This window comes from Sarcophilus harrisii, chromosome 3, assembly GCF_902635505.1.
Source record: "Sarcophilus harrisii chromosome 3, mSarHar1.11, whole genome shotgun sequence".
NCBI lineage: Eukaryota > Metazoa > Chordata > Mammalia > Dasyuromorphia > Dasyuridae > Sarcophilus > Sarcophilus harrisii.
This window is the reverse complement of record NC_045428.1, coordinates 219,801,530-219,818,361: the sequence shown is the minus strand read 5'-3', so window position 1 is coordinate 219,818,361 and position 16,832 is coordinate 219,801,530. Positions and strand designations below refer to the sequence as shown.

Here is a 16,832-nt window from a genome sequence, read left to right as displayed (position 1 = left end):
AAGGGAGGGGAGTGGGGGGTAGAGAAGAAAGCGAGCAAGCCCGGGCAGGCGGGGAGCAAAGGAGGGAAGGAAGCGAGCGTGGGGCAGGAATGAGACCGGAGAGAAAGCCCTAATTCCTCACCGGACTTACTGCTCAGCCCACGGCCAGAAGGAAGCCCAAATAAAGCCAGAAGGTAAGGCGCCGCGGGGGTGGGTGCCGGGGCTGGAAAGGGGAGGTAAGAAGACAGGGGAAGGGGGGGGGAGGCTGGTAAACCGGCCGCCTCTTGCCCTTGTCGGCCTCCTCCTTGGCCGGGGCCTGGAGGGTGGAGAGCAATCAGTGAGGGAAGGAAGGAGGGGGTGGAGGGTGACTGGTGCTCCTGCGGCCGCTGCCTAATGGAGACAGTGCCCGTGCAGCGCCGGGAGCGGCTCCGGCCTCGCGTTCGCCTTGCACGTTTGGGCTCCTCTGGCAGCTCGAGACTGGCGGCGGTGCCCGGTGGGTCGGTGGGTCGGCCCGCCCTCTTTCGCTCCGCCGCTCTGCCTTGCACTGACCCCGCTGCCCGCCCGGGTGTCAGCTCAGCGCCCCGGGCTATGGGCAAGCCTCCATCGCCCCAGTTTTGGGGGGCGCACGAGATAGAGACCCACTATGTGTGTGTGTGCGCGTGCTCGTGTTCTCATGTGTGTTTCAGTGCTTGCACCAGGCTGGAATTTAGCGCCGGAGCCACTGCGGCTGCTTGGCTTGTGCAGGGGGAGGCGGGGGAAGAGGAAGAACAGGGCTGGCCGCCGCCGCCCCTCACCCCTTTCGTCCCCCTCCCCCTTTTCTCTCGTGTCATCTTAAGTATCAGGGCCCTCACTCACCTCCTCCTCCTCCTCCTTCTCCTTCTCTTCCCGGTTCGCTGCTGTCCTGCAGCTTTGCACTCTCCTTTCTCTATCTCCACCCCCTTTCCCTCACGCCTCTCACCCTGTTTGCTTGGGGCAGGCGGGCTATCGGATTCCAAGCGGGAGGGCTGCGGCCCAAATAGCGGCGGGAGCAGTAGCTGGACCTCGGAGAAGGGGACCAGCTTTTGTAGAGTCGGGCCACGGGGACAGCGGGATGCTCCGGACTTTGGGGAACTGCCGAGAAAAGCCCAAGTAGAAGAAAAGAGGAGGAGTGGGAGGGAAGAGAAAGGGATTTAGAGGGGGCACAGTAGGGGAGTCTGAGGTTAGAGGGGACGGCGGGGGTGAGAGGGGAGAAAGGCACATAGTTTTGAGCCACTTGCGCTGTTAGCTCTCTCTGTGGGAGAGTGTTAATTTGTGCCCTTGAGTGCACCAGCTGTGAGGTCTCCTAGTGCCAACAAAGAAATAGCAAGAGGCAGCTCAGTAACCGGCAGGACTTTTAACTTTCCCTCCTTACGGTCAGTCACTGTTGTTCTTGAATTAGTGTGGTCGGCCTGCTGTTTCCACGAGTGCTCCTACTTGGGAGATGTAGAAGTCGATTTCCCTGTTTGTAAAGACATTCTTCAACCCTCCGGGACACTGGAAACTTTTTTTTCCCCCAACGTGCATGCTCGAGTCTTCTGGAGTTGGTTTTTGCTTCTTTCCTGCAGGAATGTGGGACAGTCTATTTAAAAATAATCCTTCCTTTTTAAAGCCAGAAGACAGTAGGTGAGGTGTGCTTTAAAATGGTACAGGACAGCTCATTAAACTTCAGCATATCTTCGTGCATTGTAGGAAGAGAGGGTGGTAGCTGGCATTCAATTGTCCAGTGCTACTTCATTTCAGTTAAACACTTATTGAAGCTTTATTAAGTATTGAACTAGGCTGAGCATGAGATGAGAAATATGAGGATGAATAAAATACTGCTCCTGCCCTCAGTTTAAAATCTGTTAGATAAGACAGAGATGAAGATGAGGTAAAGCATATAAATAAATACATTATATACAGTGATATAGGGCAGGAATTACAAAGTGCTTTAAGAAGTCAGGAGGACTCTATCCTGATTTGACAGTAAAGGTAAGAGATCTAGGAAAGTTATATGGAAATGATGAAGTGTATTAGGCAGCTATATAAAATCTTTAAAGAAGAAATCCCAATATCTTTTGGTGGGGGAAAGGAAGAGATCATTTCTTTACATCCTAGTAGGGAAGGGGGAAAAAGCCATGCATGTTAAATAATTATGTTAGGACTTTTTTTCAGGAAGAGTGGTTGTATATTCTGTGCCAAACATTTAGCTGATCTGTGGCATACTACCAAAGACTGTAGGAAACTTTTTGGGTTATTTCAGATACTTCCTTCCCTTCCCCCTCCCCTTAATTGAATTGTGAGGAAATTCTTGGCTCCAGTTGTGTAAAAGTTTTCTTTTATACATTTAGTTCTTCAATAGAGGATGAAAGACTTCTTGACTTGCCAGAACCTCTGTTTCCAAATCCTATGTTATATGGTTTTATAAGAAACCAAAAGAGATGTGATTATTCAACCATTTAACTCCACAGCAGGGTTGTAATGTCGAAGTGGTAAACATTACAGAAAGAAGCCTTGGAGGTAAGAAGACCCATCTGTCTTTCCAGGAATACAGAAATTGTTATCTCGCCAAGGAACCCTGCTTTAAAGCTGCCCTTAAATCAAAACTTTACTTCCTGCAGCCTGTCAAATGAATGAAAAATAATTTAAATAAAACTAACTTGGACAAGTATTTGTTTTAGTCTAAACAGACAAGTACATTTTTTTCCATCATCATTGATTGTGATAAAAAATTATCTCTATCTCCAAAATGGCATCTATGTAATTATTTTATGATAAGGTAGAAGTGGGGAGGAGAGATGTTAACAGAAGGAAAGAAGTAAAAGTCATGTTATGTTATTTTCTTTAATACCTAATACACTCCATATTCATAGCAGTAGGAATCTTGATCATTGTTGTCTTGTTTTAAAGTAACAATTCTTCTGAAATTAGCATGGTTTATAAAACATATAAATATTATCAGAATATCATAAATAGAAATAATGACTTTTTTTTGGAGAACTTCAAGATTGACCAGCAGTATTTTCATCATGACTGGAGTGAAATCAATCAGGCACATATTATTACTATTACTTTACAGATGAGGGACTGAGGTTGAGAAATTCAATTACTTTTCTAAAGTCATAGCATTAATAACTGGCAGAAGGTATTACCTCGAGCTCTTTGGCTATAAAACCGGGATGCTTTCTGTTGCAGTATACTGTAGTACCTCTAGAAGATTTTGTTTTGTTCCTTTTTATCTTAAGAATCTTCTTAAATGTTCTATTAGTTTATGAATTTTTGGAGGGTGTGAAAGGTGTTGGAGTTTCTATCCAGTTTTGACCAGTGAAGGACCTGTCTTATTCCCCCATCAACATTGTAAAAATTTATTCAGTAATATTTATTTTTTTCCAATGACACAATTTTCAACATTCACTCTTGTAAGATTTTGAGTTCCAAATTTTTTCCTTTCATCAAACAATCTGATATAGATTATACATATACAATAACTTTAAATGTGTTTCCATATTAGTCACAACATTTTAAAATTAGTCACAACATTTTAAACTTTTAAACTTAAAAAAAAATCAGTTTCTTATTTTAAGTCTGAGCTGAACTCATGATCTGCTTTTTTAGCTTCTTACCTTTGTACTTTTCTCCTAAATTTGGTTTCCCCAATGAATAAAGAGCTTTTAACCTGGCATTGTTTCTTTAAAGTACACACACACACACACACACACACACTCACACGCACGCACGCACATAGGCACGCACACGCACCTTTTTTTTTTAAAACTCTAGATTAACCAGTTATGGGTCATTTATGCTATTTGCTTTTCCTTGTTCTTCCCGATTTGCAATTTATTGGCAAAAATCTTTTTACTTTTCACTTTTGGATACCTATAAAATTAATCAAGCAAATGAAAAAATCTCCATTCCTTTTAAGAGGTCATGTGTAACTGAGAGGAACAGTAATTTTTGAAGGAGCTTAGCAGTTGGGTCCACCTTCAGACTTTTATGACTTGAAGGTTATCATGAGTTGTTTTGTATGATTGAAATAGATTAAGGAAAGAGTACATTAAGATACAGAATAATAAATGTTGTAGTAGGAGCCCTATAAACAAGAGTATTTAGATCTTGTGATCAGATGCCACTTTCTCTTTTCCCATCACCTTTGTTACAGCCCAACCTAAATTTAGGTGTATATGCTGAAAGAATGTTAACTTGTATCTCTTTTACTTCCAGAATACCTATGCTTGATCATATGTAATGTTCAAAGAAGCAGGAAATCTAGATTTTTATCTTTTGCTAAATAGTTTTGTGCTTTTGAGCAGATCCTTTTCTGCTCATTTGAAGAGTAAAAAAAAAAATCCCTTTTCAATTCAAAATTCCTATGATTCTATGACATACTCCCTTTGCCTTCAGGTATGGTCTAGAATTGAACTGTTAAGACAGTGTTATATTTTGGAAGTGAGTAGAAAAATAGTTGGTGAGAGATTAGAGGTAGAAATTGGTCTTTTTTTTTTTGCAAACATTGAAGCCATAATTTATGAAACAAATGACCAAGCTGAAGTAATAAATTAGAAGATGGTGCTTAGGACCAAGCACAGAACTGAAAAAGTGATTTTTTTTTTTCTGTCAACACCAAGGAAATTCTACATGTAGCCTAAGACTTAGCAAATAACACAGATTTGGAAACTGTTAAATTCTGTTACTCAAAGAATGCTCTCCATCAATGAATGTGTTGATAAAAAGATCAATTTTTACAACATAAGTCTAACAATATTTTTTTAATCATGAAAACATGTCTATGGGAGTGGCTAAGGAAAATACTAGGGTGGAAACCAGAACAAATTTGGAGTGTAAAAAGAGATATTAATGTCTAAACATTACTGAAATTTGGAGATACTAAATGTGGTTTATCAACTTTTTGGATAGTTTAATTAGCATCAGAGCAAGCCATGCATTTAATATATCTAGGAAGACAAGATCACAAGCAAAAGAGTGTAGGAGCTCCTTTCTTCAGCACTAATGTGCATAAAATAAAATTTTTTTGAAGTGAAAACTATATTCCTAGAAAGCTAAAGGTTTTAAAAGATTAAATAGAATGATGAATGGAAAAAATAGGATTCTGTTTTTGGAAAGGATAAACTTGTATGTTATGGGGAAAAAACAAAAATCAAAATCTTGTCTTAATTGTGTGAATCATTGATTCTTTTATACCTTATCCAAGAAACTTGTTGAGTTGAGGTATGTAGCTTTTCCAGGCCCCCATTTGCTCCCTTCCATTTTTCATTTCTCATTCCTACTCTGAGGAGCATGGTAAATGACTGTGATCAGGAAGTATATGATTTAAAACCTCCACAGAGTCTAATAGAGTAGCCCCAAAATCTTGGATAAAGTTAGACTGTGATGGGAATAAAGTAAATGTATGAGGTTAGGTAGTTTGCAATATGTTTCAATGTTGTATTGTACTAGCTCTAAGTTGGATTAATAACATCAAGTATTTAAACTTTGTCAATAAAACTGGATATTTGTGTACAATGAATAGTGGCAGAATAACTAATTGGGTGCTTTTGGAGCACTCTGCAGTGTAGAATATGCGGAAGAGATGCATAAACATTACTAGAATTATAGCATTTTAGAACTAGAAAAGGCTATGGAGATCAATGGGTACAAACTCCTCATTTAAGGACACATGTCCGCTAGCATTTATCCAGTTCTTACTATGTGCTAGGACTGTATTTGACACTAGGGATATAAGTAAAAGTCAAAAGAAAGACAGTTCCTGTCCTCAAAAAGTTTACATTCTAATGGGAGAAAGATAAAAGGAAACTGAAAAGAGGAAGGGGTAAACAAACGTAATCATTTAGGCATTTCTGAAGGTCGCCTGGATAGGAATGAGACATTATTACTTTGGGCACCCTAAGTAAGTGGATATTCTAGGAAGAGGGAATCAAACAGAGGGAGTCATAGCATGATTCATTTTGAGCAGGAATTCTTCACTTTCATTTTTTGTTTCATGAGCCTAACCTATTTAACAGTCTGGGGATACCCCTTCTTTGTGTTTTTAATGTTTTAAATAAAATACTTTGAATTATAAAGGAAAGCAATTATATGGGAAACAGCTATCAAAGTATTATAAAAAAGTTCAGACCCCCAATTAAGAACTCCTTAATTTATTTTATTTATGTAAGTATGCATATATACACATAAATATATATGTATACATAATTATATATTAAAACAATTTTTAACATTTAAAAAAAGTTTTGATTCTGAGGTGTCATTATGAGGTACTTCTCAGATTGGCTAAGATGACAGAAAAAGATAATGATGAATGTTGGGAGAAATGTGGGAAAACTGAACACTAATGTTATTGGTGGAGTTTGTGAACTGATTCAATCATTCTGGAGAGCAATTTGAAACTATGCCCAAGAGGCTATCAAAATGTGCATACCCTTTATCCAGCAGTATCTCTACTGGACTTGTATTCTAAAGAGATCTTAAAGGAGGGAAAGGGACCCACATGTGCAAAAATGTTTGTGGCAGCCCTTTTTATAGTGTCAAGAAACTGGAACCTGAGTGGATGCCCATTAGTTGGAGCATGGCTGAATTTGTTATGGTGTATGAATGTTTCAAATATTATTGTTCTGTAAGAAATGATCAGCAGGATAATTTCAGAAAGGCCTGGAGAACATGAACTGATGGCTGAGTGAAGTGAGCAGAAGGAGATCATTGTACATGGCAACAGAAAAATTATAAGATGAGATCAATTCTGATAGATGTGGCTCTTTTCAAGAGTGAGATGATTGAGGCCAGTTCCATGATCTTCTGATAAAAGAGAGAGCCATCTTCATCCAGAGAGGACCGTGGAGACTGAGTGTGGATCACAACATAGTATTTTTACTTTTTTGTTGTTTGCATTTTGCTTTTTCTCATTTTTCCCCTTTTTGATCTGACTTTTCTTGTGCAGCATGATAATTGTGGAAATATATGTAGAATTGTACATGTTTAATATATATTGTTTTACTTGTTATCTGGGGAAGGGAGGGAAAATAATTTGGAACACAAGGTTTTGCCAGGGTAGATGTTGAAAATAATCTGTGCATATGTTTTGAAAATAAAAAGTTTTAATAAAAGAAAAATAAAAAGAATGGAACATTAAAAAGTTTGAATTTAAAATTCTCTCTCCTTTTTTCCACTCCCTGAGATGATAAGCAATCCCATATATGGATTTCATACTTGTGCAGTCATGTAAAACATTTCCCTATTAATCACTTTGTACAAGAAGACTTGAATAAAAATAGAAAAAAAGTGAAAAATAGCATGCTTCAGTCTATATTCAGACAGTATCAGTTCTTTCTCTAGAGGAGGATAGTACACTTCATCTTTTGTCCTTTGGGATTGCCTTGGATCATCGTATTGCTTAGAATAGCCAAGTTATTCACAGTTACTATGTACAACCAAGAGCTTTAATTTAGAGATACAAAAATTGTGGATAAATTGGTGTGGCCAAGAGATCGAAATAGTGGTGCCCTGGAAATTCCCTGGTTTTGTAAACCTAACCAAAAGGAAATTGTCTTTATGTTTATGGAGGGTGGAAAGAATTCCCTATGGTTGAGCATTTCAGCCTAATACATAACCAGATTGTTACTATAATCTTCTCTAAGTGGGATTGGTTATGTGTATATAAAATTTTTTGTATTCCTTTATAAGTTTATATGTAAAATACTTTTAATGTAAATTGACATATAATGTATCAAGTAGCTTCCACTTTGTTATTATGTTAGAACCAAACTTTTTCTATGCTCTCCCTCCTTCTAGAAGCTTTCAGGGAATCTCCAGTTCTCTTGTTTATCTACTCCTTTCTTAAAAAAAAAAAATCCAGACAGGTACCTCATAAAACTTGAACAGCTTAATAGGTCATTTCCCCTCCAGTGATCTACCCTGGCAGAGACAAAATTTCCTGCTTCTTCCATTAACATGATGATGAGTTTGTGTAACAATGGTTAAAACTATTCCTGTAGGACATTTTGAAAATGCAGTTTAATTATATTCAGACTTTTGATTTTAGACTACATGATAAAGCAGCTTGTTATCCTATCTTTGGCAAGCACTGAGATCCTGGGATTGGCATAAAGTAGCGACTGGTAATCTAAGTTGTTTATCATGGTCAGAAATTTAAGTGTCAAGTATTGACTTTGATTAGAGTAAGTAATGATGAAATTTCTTCACTTACTAAATAAAGATTTGATTCTGTCTTTAATGTTCATTAGAGAAAGGGAAGAAAGCAATTTATTTAGGATCTTTGTTGTTGCCAATATAATGGTGGTTTTTCTTTTTGGAATTTTGTTGGATAGAGCGTAGCTTGTTTCCTCCTCTGTAATTAGTATGTATAACAGTTATATTTCTTTGAGGGATATATAGAAAACCAGCAACAAAGCCTTTAGGCAACTTTTGGTAAGAGTCTATTTATAAATATTGTATATTCATGAACTTAAATACTATGAATGTTTTAGTTATTAACAGAGTCAAATGATATATCCCTTAAAAAAAGCTATTTGACCTTAAGAGTTTTATATATATGCATTATCGAGAAATAGCTGATTTGACTTTGTATTATAGTTATATGTTTAGAAGTTGGATGATATGAATTGACTTAGCTGGTTATTTTTGCTGGCACAGAATCATACTAGTTTCTATAATTAAATTAAAACTATGTCTATAACAAAAAACAAATACATATTTACCTGAAAAGTTAAAAGAAAATCTGTAGCTTCTCATCACTCCTTTATAGAGATTTATAAAGTTGTATGGTTAAAAAAAAATTTGAAATATCATTATTGGAATGTATTGGAATAAAATGGGACGTGGAAAAAGCACTGGTCTTAGACTCCAAAGAGTGCTGGTCATAGGACCTGACTTCAAATCCATGTTTTCTTCTTGTTTTGAGTTTGGAAGTCATTTAACCTCTTTTTATTGAGAGAGTTGGATTAGATAACCTCTAAGATCCCTTTCAATTCTAAAACTAAATCTGTATTCCTAAAATATGGATTTGAGGCTTCAACTATTTAGACATGTAACCCTGTGTGAATCACTTAAGCTCTCTCAGCCTATTTCTTCATCTTTAAAATAGGGATGATATTAGTATGGGGGGAGGTGTTGATTAAATAAGATAATTTATGTGAAAGTACTTTATAATAGTAAAGAGTTAAACATATGTAAACTATTGTCATTATTTAGTCAAGAATAAGACTTTGAAATCCTACTATATTTCCAGTACAAAGCTCAATAATCTTAAAATAGTTAAGGCAATAGTTAAGTACTGGCAACTCTGGCCACTAACCTTTGCCATGTGTTGTTGCTCATGAAGATCTGCAGATGGTTCTCTTTAACTGTAGAGTTCATGGGGAATGTTAATGCCATATTGGGTTAAAGAGATAAAATGTTCTTGTTAATGTCTCATTTTTAGCAAACTTATTACCTAGAAGTTCTTTATGGGCATATTTAAAATTAGACCCTGGGAAGCTAATCTCCAGGCCTTTTATATAATGTTCTTTTTAGACAATATCATTGTGTAGAATCAGTGAACCAATAAGCATTTATTAATTATTAGGACATATTACTGTTCTAGATATTGTTAGGCATACAATAGGGATACAAATATAGAACTGAGATAGTCCTTGTCTTCATAGGTATTATGTTCTAATAGAGAGTTGGAATTCCAATTTTCTTTCTTCAAAAAAACAAAACAAAATAAACACAACGAAACAAAAAACAAGATTATTCCCTGTGGTTTGAATGCTGTTTATCATCAGTGTTTCCTAGAAGCACTTCAGACTGCTTCTAATTCTAATCCTGGCTTGATAAATAATTGTATTTCAGTATGGAAGATTGGCTAACATTGACTTTCTGTGCTAGCTATTCCCACCATTCCCAAATATAATTGTATTCACTTCATTCTGATACAAGAAGCCCAATGATCTGTAACTGAGTGTATATATAGCCTTCTGGAAATAGCACTGAAGGGGGTTATAGTGGGAAGAGCATTGGCCCAGGAATCTTGAGAACAAACTTTTTCTCAGTAATTTAAGATCATACATTGGCCCCTTTCTGTCTGGGTCACATTTTCCTGGGTCTACCTTTCTGAGTCTTCATTTCCTCATCTGTGAGTTGAGAAGGTTAGACTGGGTGATCTTTAAAGTCTCTTCCAGTTCCAATATGACTTGATGACTGGGGAATCTGAGAGAGCTGAGTTTTAGGGCCTTAGTTCTTCCCATGCTTAATTACTTAATATCACTCAACAATCATTAAGGTAATATATACCAAAGTGTCTTATTCTTTGCCTATACTACCATAGTTAACATAGTTTTATAGTTTGCTGTTTTCTTCACCAACTACATAGAATATGCTTGTTCAGATAAATGGTGAACTCTGTTGGCAAGGATTGTCTTGTGCTATTTTTGTATTGCATCGTGTTGATTGCCTATCAGGCAGGAAATCTAGTTTTTCATTCTAGGCCTGCTATTAAATAATCAGGTGGCTTCAAGCCTCAGTTTGCTCATTTGTAGAATGATGGGATTAGATTAGAATAATGGTATTAAACTCAAATGAAAATGGGAATCACTAAACTATATATAACCCTGCAGGTTGTATGACTTAATTTAAAAATGTAATGTAATCTTCATTTTATTACATTTTAATTTATTTTGTTAAATATCTTTCAGTTATATTTAAAGTAGGTTCCTTGATGCTCAGTGGCTTTAATTTTGGAAGCTCTGGACTAGATGATCTCCAAGTCCCCTTCCAATTCTAATTTCTATGATTCTATGATATATTGACTTTATGTATTGTACATGACATTACATGGCAAAATATACATGAGAGACTAGGATGCTTAGATTTTAAAATGCTGCTTGTGTATACAAAAAAATGCAAAAATCCATCATAAACATTTAAATTACCATTTGCTGAGCTCTTAGGAATATTTCCATTTCTACTCCCCAAAAAATAAATAAATTAGGGCAGTGTTTCCCAAGCAAATTTGCCCACAAAAAATTTTGGGGCAGATATATTGATAAAATGTTAACATGCTGTTCTGGGGGTGTTCTGTGCTTCTACATAAAGAAAGATGATGAGGAAATTTTGAGGCAAAATACAGAAGTTCATTTTAATCCTGAAAAACTTGTACATAATAAGGATTTAAAATAGATGTATAATTTCATATTTAGTAAATTGCAGGAAAAACATTAATGTGGAAATTCAAAATTCTTATGCAAAAAGATAGGATTTTGTCTTGTACAGTTTGTAAAATGCTGAACTGGATTTTCTTTCTTTTTTTTTGAGCTTATAAACAGATGTCTGATTTACTGGATTGTATTATTTTCAATTTTATATTCACAGTTACCCTGTCTTTGATGTCTGTCAGCATTCTCTAAATTAAACCTAACCTTTAGAAGGTTATAATGTCATATAGGTGTTTTCAATTAAAAAAGAAAATAATTGTGTACATAGTTTTTTTTAATCTTATATGCCATGATAGAAATGTTTTGCATCATTGCACAATATGACTTTAGATGTTAATTTTTAAATATGCAAACTATTTATAGTGCTAGGTGGAGCTGTTATAATCAGTAGTGTGTTTCTAGCAATTGTAGAAATCAGTGCTACCACAAAAGATAGTCTATTGTCTCCATGATGGAGATTCTACATTCCAGACATTTGGGAGGTCCCTTCCCCCTCTTAAGCCTCTTCAGAGAGAATTAGCGTGCATAAAACTGAAATATGCTTTTATATAAATTCACAGGGTGTGAGTCATCAGATGTTAACAGTTTAACACAGCCTTTACATTTATCCTAACAAACAACCCAGAGGCATAGTATGTTATAGAACAAAATTACACAAACTGAGGTTAAGGATGACTTGGCATTCTTATTTGTATATTTGTATTTGCTTTGTAGTTACATTTATAGGGCCAAAATTACCCATGAAAGTTGTTTTAAGGTATGTATTCCCTTTCCAGTTGAAGCCCTAAAAAAAATTCAGAATTCTTCATAATAATTGAGGTTGTTTTACAAATACCCTACCTTATTATGTTATACTTGGAATTATCTGAACTGCCTAGCATCTGGCACTGAGGCTTTAATGTGTAATGTGGCAACCAGGTGTGGAATTTTATAGCAAGAAGTCTAACACCCATGTATTTTCTGGTTATAGCTCTATAATTACAGAGCAATCTATTGTTTACCCTGCTTTTTTCTCTTGCTCTTTTTAAAAATTTAATTCATTTCTCTACTCTTGAGTATAGTTGAGCTTATGGCATTTCAGAGATCCAGTTTTGCAAAGATTTGGGTGGGGAGCTATGGTATAGGAACAAGTAGCTTGGTTCCCTACCTCCCATGCATATAGTATTTAGGATATTTTATTTGGGAAGTGGAAGAAAACTCAGCTTCTTCCAGGTGCCTACATAAGTCAGCAGAAGGGAAGCTGATAAATTCATGATTTTTTTTAGCAGTTTATTGAAACCCGTTCTTGTAGAAAATGTGTCTTTGCTTGTCATAAGCTGTCAGATTTTTGTCTTAAGAAATTTGGAATAAATTTTTTGAGAAACATTTAGCATTTTTCTGAGGACCACCTGTGAGTTAAGATGATAATTAAAAAAAAAAAAAGGCAGTGGGGGAACTCTAAGCTTGTGTGTTATGCCTCTTATCTTGTCTATATCTTTGATGTTAATTAAAAGGGAATCACTGCATTTATTTGCTATCTTCAGTTGGATGTTACATGACAATGCTATGTTTCTTGCTTGCTGTACAAATCAGATGAAGAAATGGCTTGTAATAAAGAACTGTTCCCTAGTTTTATCACTGTTGCAAAAGAATCACAGAATCTCTGGGGAACCATCAAATTAGAGAGAGATTAGAGAAATTAGAGGAGCTTTTCTCAGTATAATAGAATGCTAGAACGCTAAAGCACTTTAGGAATCATTTAGTTCAGATGAGTAATCAGAAGCCTAGAAAGGTTAAATTGATAGTGTTGCTTTTCATACCACTTCCTGTCTTAACAGAGGTAAAATATTTGATTTTAGAGATATGTCCATCACCACGTGAGAGAGATTGAGTACAAGATGACAATTTATTATATTATTGTTTTTCCTTGGGTTTGGAAAACTTTGGATGGAGTATATGACATAATATGGAAAGAGTATTCTCTTTAGGTCTGAAAAAAATAGCTAATTTGTTGCTGGTTTGTGTCTCCCATTCCTTTAAGGGGAGGAAAGTTTTTCTTTTGTATTTGAATTTCAACGACCTCATTACTTTTTCTTTTTCTCTGAAGGACTTGTACATATTGAGAATCATGAACATGCTTATTAGTGTTGAGCTAGATAAATGGAAGTTGCTCATTCAGTCACTCTCATAGAATGAGAAACCTGTTCAGGTATGGTTTTATATTTATAGGCTGGACAAGGGCTTCTAGGGCCATCCTTTAAATTTTTCAGTGCCTAAAAAAGTTGCATTATTCTCGTGTTTGCCATGTATTATAGCATTTGGGAAGATGATAGTTTGTGAATATAACTTTATATGGCTTCATTAGGAGACTTCTTTATGTTTCTCTTAGAGGCAAAGGATACCTTGAAGTATATGAGATGAATTCTTATACCCTAGAATTCAAAAAAATTCCTCCCCTATCCATATCTCCTTTGCAGTGGTGATGGTGGAGGGAGGAGAGGAGGTTGAGGTTCTGTGTTTGTAACCCTGCTCCTTCTCCCTCCCCCAGTAGGATTTATAATTTAGTATCTGAGAGCCGGCTGCAATGATGAACTGCTAGTATCATAATCTAGAGTTTGAGAGGATATTAGAAGTATCCTAGTCGGAATAGATGAATAAACTAAGTCCTAGGGAAGTGAATTAACTTGCTGAAGGTCAGACAAGTTAAGGAGACAGGGTGAAATTCAGATTCCAGATTCAATGTTCTTTTCATTATGGCTACAAATAACATTTAACTTGCTGTACATAGCACATTGGAACCAGTGAATAATTTTGTGATGGAAGCATGAAAATGAGATTATATCATATTATATCCCTTTAGTTATATCCTTGAAAGGAGACCTGATGTTACTTCATCACGTTCCTCAGAAAGTTTAGCACCTTATTAAGCCCAGAATTTGTGGTTAACAAATATGCTGGTTTGGCTGATTGCTTTTATTACAAAAGACTTTCCTAATCAATTATGATTAAAATAAATAGGGCATCAAAAAGGTCTTGGAAATAATTTGGTCATTTACAGATTCTTCTTTTAATAACATTTGTTGCAGTGGGACTTGATTTGTACTTTTAAAAAAGCCAAGGTCATTCAAATGTTTGGGTTTTCTCCCCTAATTTAAAAATAAGCATTTATTCTTGTCCTAAGATAGAAACATATATTACTGAATTCCTAGGAAGTAGAGGAGAGAAATGGAGACCACCAACTTGCCCAGAGTCTAACAGCTAGTCATTTTGTCTTTTCTGGGTTCTATTCTCTTATCTGTAAAATGAAGGGTTTAAAACTACTTGCTCTCTTTCAGCTTTATGATTGTGTCCCTGAGGTATTTTTTTTAAGGTAGACTATTTGGCCTTTTTGTCCTTTCTTTCTTTTTTCTTGCTGACTTCTTCCCTTGGTTTAAGAATTGTCAGCCTATCTTCCCTGGCAGCTACAGCATTAATTAATGTGGAGTTTTAGCTGAAGTCCTTGGGATGGATAAAATGTCAAATCATAATTTGTTATACTGGTAGATAAATACATTTTGATTTTGAATCTTCAAATGTAGCTTATTTCAGAAATATAATTAGAGCTTGTGTTACCACAGTGGTCTTAAGGGGGAAGGCAGCAGGATTGTTAATAATCCCAAGTTTAAATTGGTTTTCCAGGCAAATCAAAGAAAATGTTATACCACTTGGTCATTTTTGCTGTCTTCCTCCCCTCTCCCTACCACTTACAGGTATTTCTCACTGCCCAGGATGATAGGAATAACCATGAACAGGCTCTAGACTCTAGGATAGATTGAATTAGTATGCCAATAAAAGGCACCTACTTTCCTTTCAAGATCCATTAACCTACATCAGCAGAATTAATTGTACTTTCCCTAACTTCCTGCTGCCTTGACTTTCATTTTCTTCTAAATAAAGAACCCTCAGTGAAACAGCAGATAGCACCTGGGAGAGAAAAAGATCCTAACCTCAGGGTAGCTAACCACTTAACCATCAGCCAGGTTGTTTCCTTGATTTCTACTTTAAACCATTTTCCTGCAATACTGGACTTATCTGAGAAGATGCATAAATAACCTGCATACTTCTGTTCTAGAGTGCTACTGTGAAATTTATTGAACTGAGACCCACAACTGTCATCTCTTACTTACATAACACTTGGCATGCTCAGGAAGAGCTTTTTTCTTTACTGACCTTTCTTCATTTGCTGTTTGTCGAGGGGAGTTAGAAGATGCTGTACAGTGTTTCTTACAGTGGATGATGAGCCCTAGCAAAGGAAAAACATATTCCCTGCTGGGATGTCTTTTTAAAAAATAGTGATGTGTGCACTCTATTCTTGTTGGATTCCTTAGCAAAAGCCTTCCATATACTACACACTTATTTGTTGAGTTGAATTATCTTTGGGACTCATTTCATCTGTGATAGCAATTCATTACTTTAACAGAGTGGTGATTGCTCTTTTTTTGTTTTGTTTTGTTTTTAAATAGATGTTCAGTTTTGGCTTTTCAGTTATTTTCTTTCACTCTTATAATTAAAGCTATAGTATTCCACATAGAGTAGTTATAGACTTTAGCCCTAAAGTATAAGCTAGTATAGAAAATAAGAAAAGAATTTCAGAACTGAAAGAAACTATATCTGGCCAATCCAGTTTGCAGATAAGGAAACTGAAAGAGAATGACAGTCAAGAGAATAGAATCAGGAGAATCTTTTTTTTTTCTTTCTTTCTTTGTAATCTTAACCAGTCCAGAAAGATTTATTAAGGGTCTTCTAAGTGCCTGGTACAACACTAGGTACTGGGTATACAAAGACAAGTGAAATCATCCAGCAAACAGAGAAAATGTACATAAAAGCATATATAAAATAGAAGATGAATTTTTTTGGGAAAGCTAGAGCTCAGCAGATGGGAGATATGGGGAGTGGGAGAGAAGGGAGAGGTGAGTAAAGGCTTCCTGTAAAAGGCAGTACTTGAGAGAGTTGATTCTAAGAGGCAGAAGTGGGGAAAGAGAGAGAGAGAAAGCATGGCAGGTATAGGGCCAGGTAGTACAAAGACAAGGAAGTAGTAGCTGGAGTTCAGTGAAGAACAGTAAGTGTTGAATAGTAAGAAAGCTAGTTTGGCTGGACGTTATAATATATGAAGGAGCTTAGGGTGTAATAAGACTAGAAATTGTGTATTGGGGACAGGTTGTGAAGGACTTTAAATGTTGGGGCTGTTGAATTGAAACCTAGGATTTTTCCTATTATACTAGATGATTTTTTTCATACTAGTTCACTTTTTTCTTAACAAGTAGTAGCCTTTAACCCTTCTCTTTATTTAAAAATCACCCCTTTATTTTATGATAATTGAATTTTGAACGCTTTATACTTTTGCTTGGAATTCCCTTATTAATTAGTTGAACTCTGACATATTCTGATTCTTTTATAATATGGCATTCTGTTTCACTACCCCAAATGAAAGGAATGATTAAAGGGAACATTAATGTAGTCCTGAGTAGGCAAGCATTTGCTTTTTAAAAATAAATTCATTTTTCGAAAACAAACTAGTGTCTTTAGGAGAACACAAGAGTGATTTATTCTTTAAAGTTAAGCAAAAATATTTATGTCAGAGCTGTCTCTGTGTTTTCACTTAAAAAACTG

The 16,832-nt window shown here is 36.1% G+C and overlaps 1 protein-coding gene across 1 annotated transcript in view; it reads left to right on the top strand.

The window, feature by feature from the left end:
* The first annotated feature begins 17 nt into the window (after positions 1-17).
* The window catches only part of JADE3 (jade family PHD finger 3), a 185,898-nt gene continuing 169,083 nt past the window's right edge, over positions 18-16,832 (top strand). The window contains exon 1 of the mRNA XM_031959076.1: positions 18-173. The gene's annotated coding sequence lies outside the window, so the exon portion shown is untranslated. The remainder of the gene's footprint in view (positions 174-16,832) is intronic.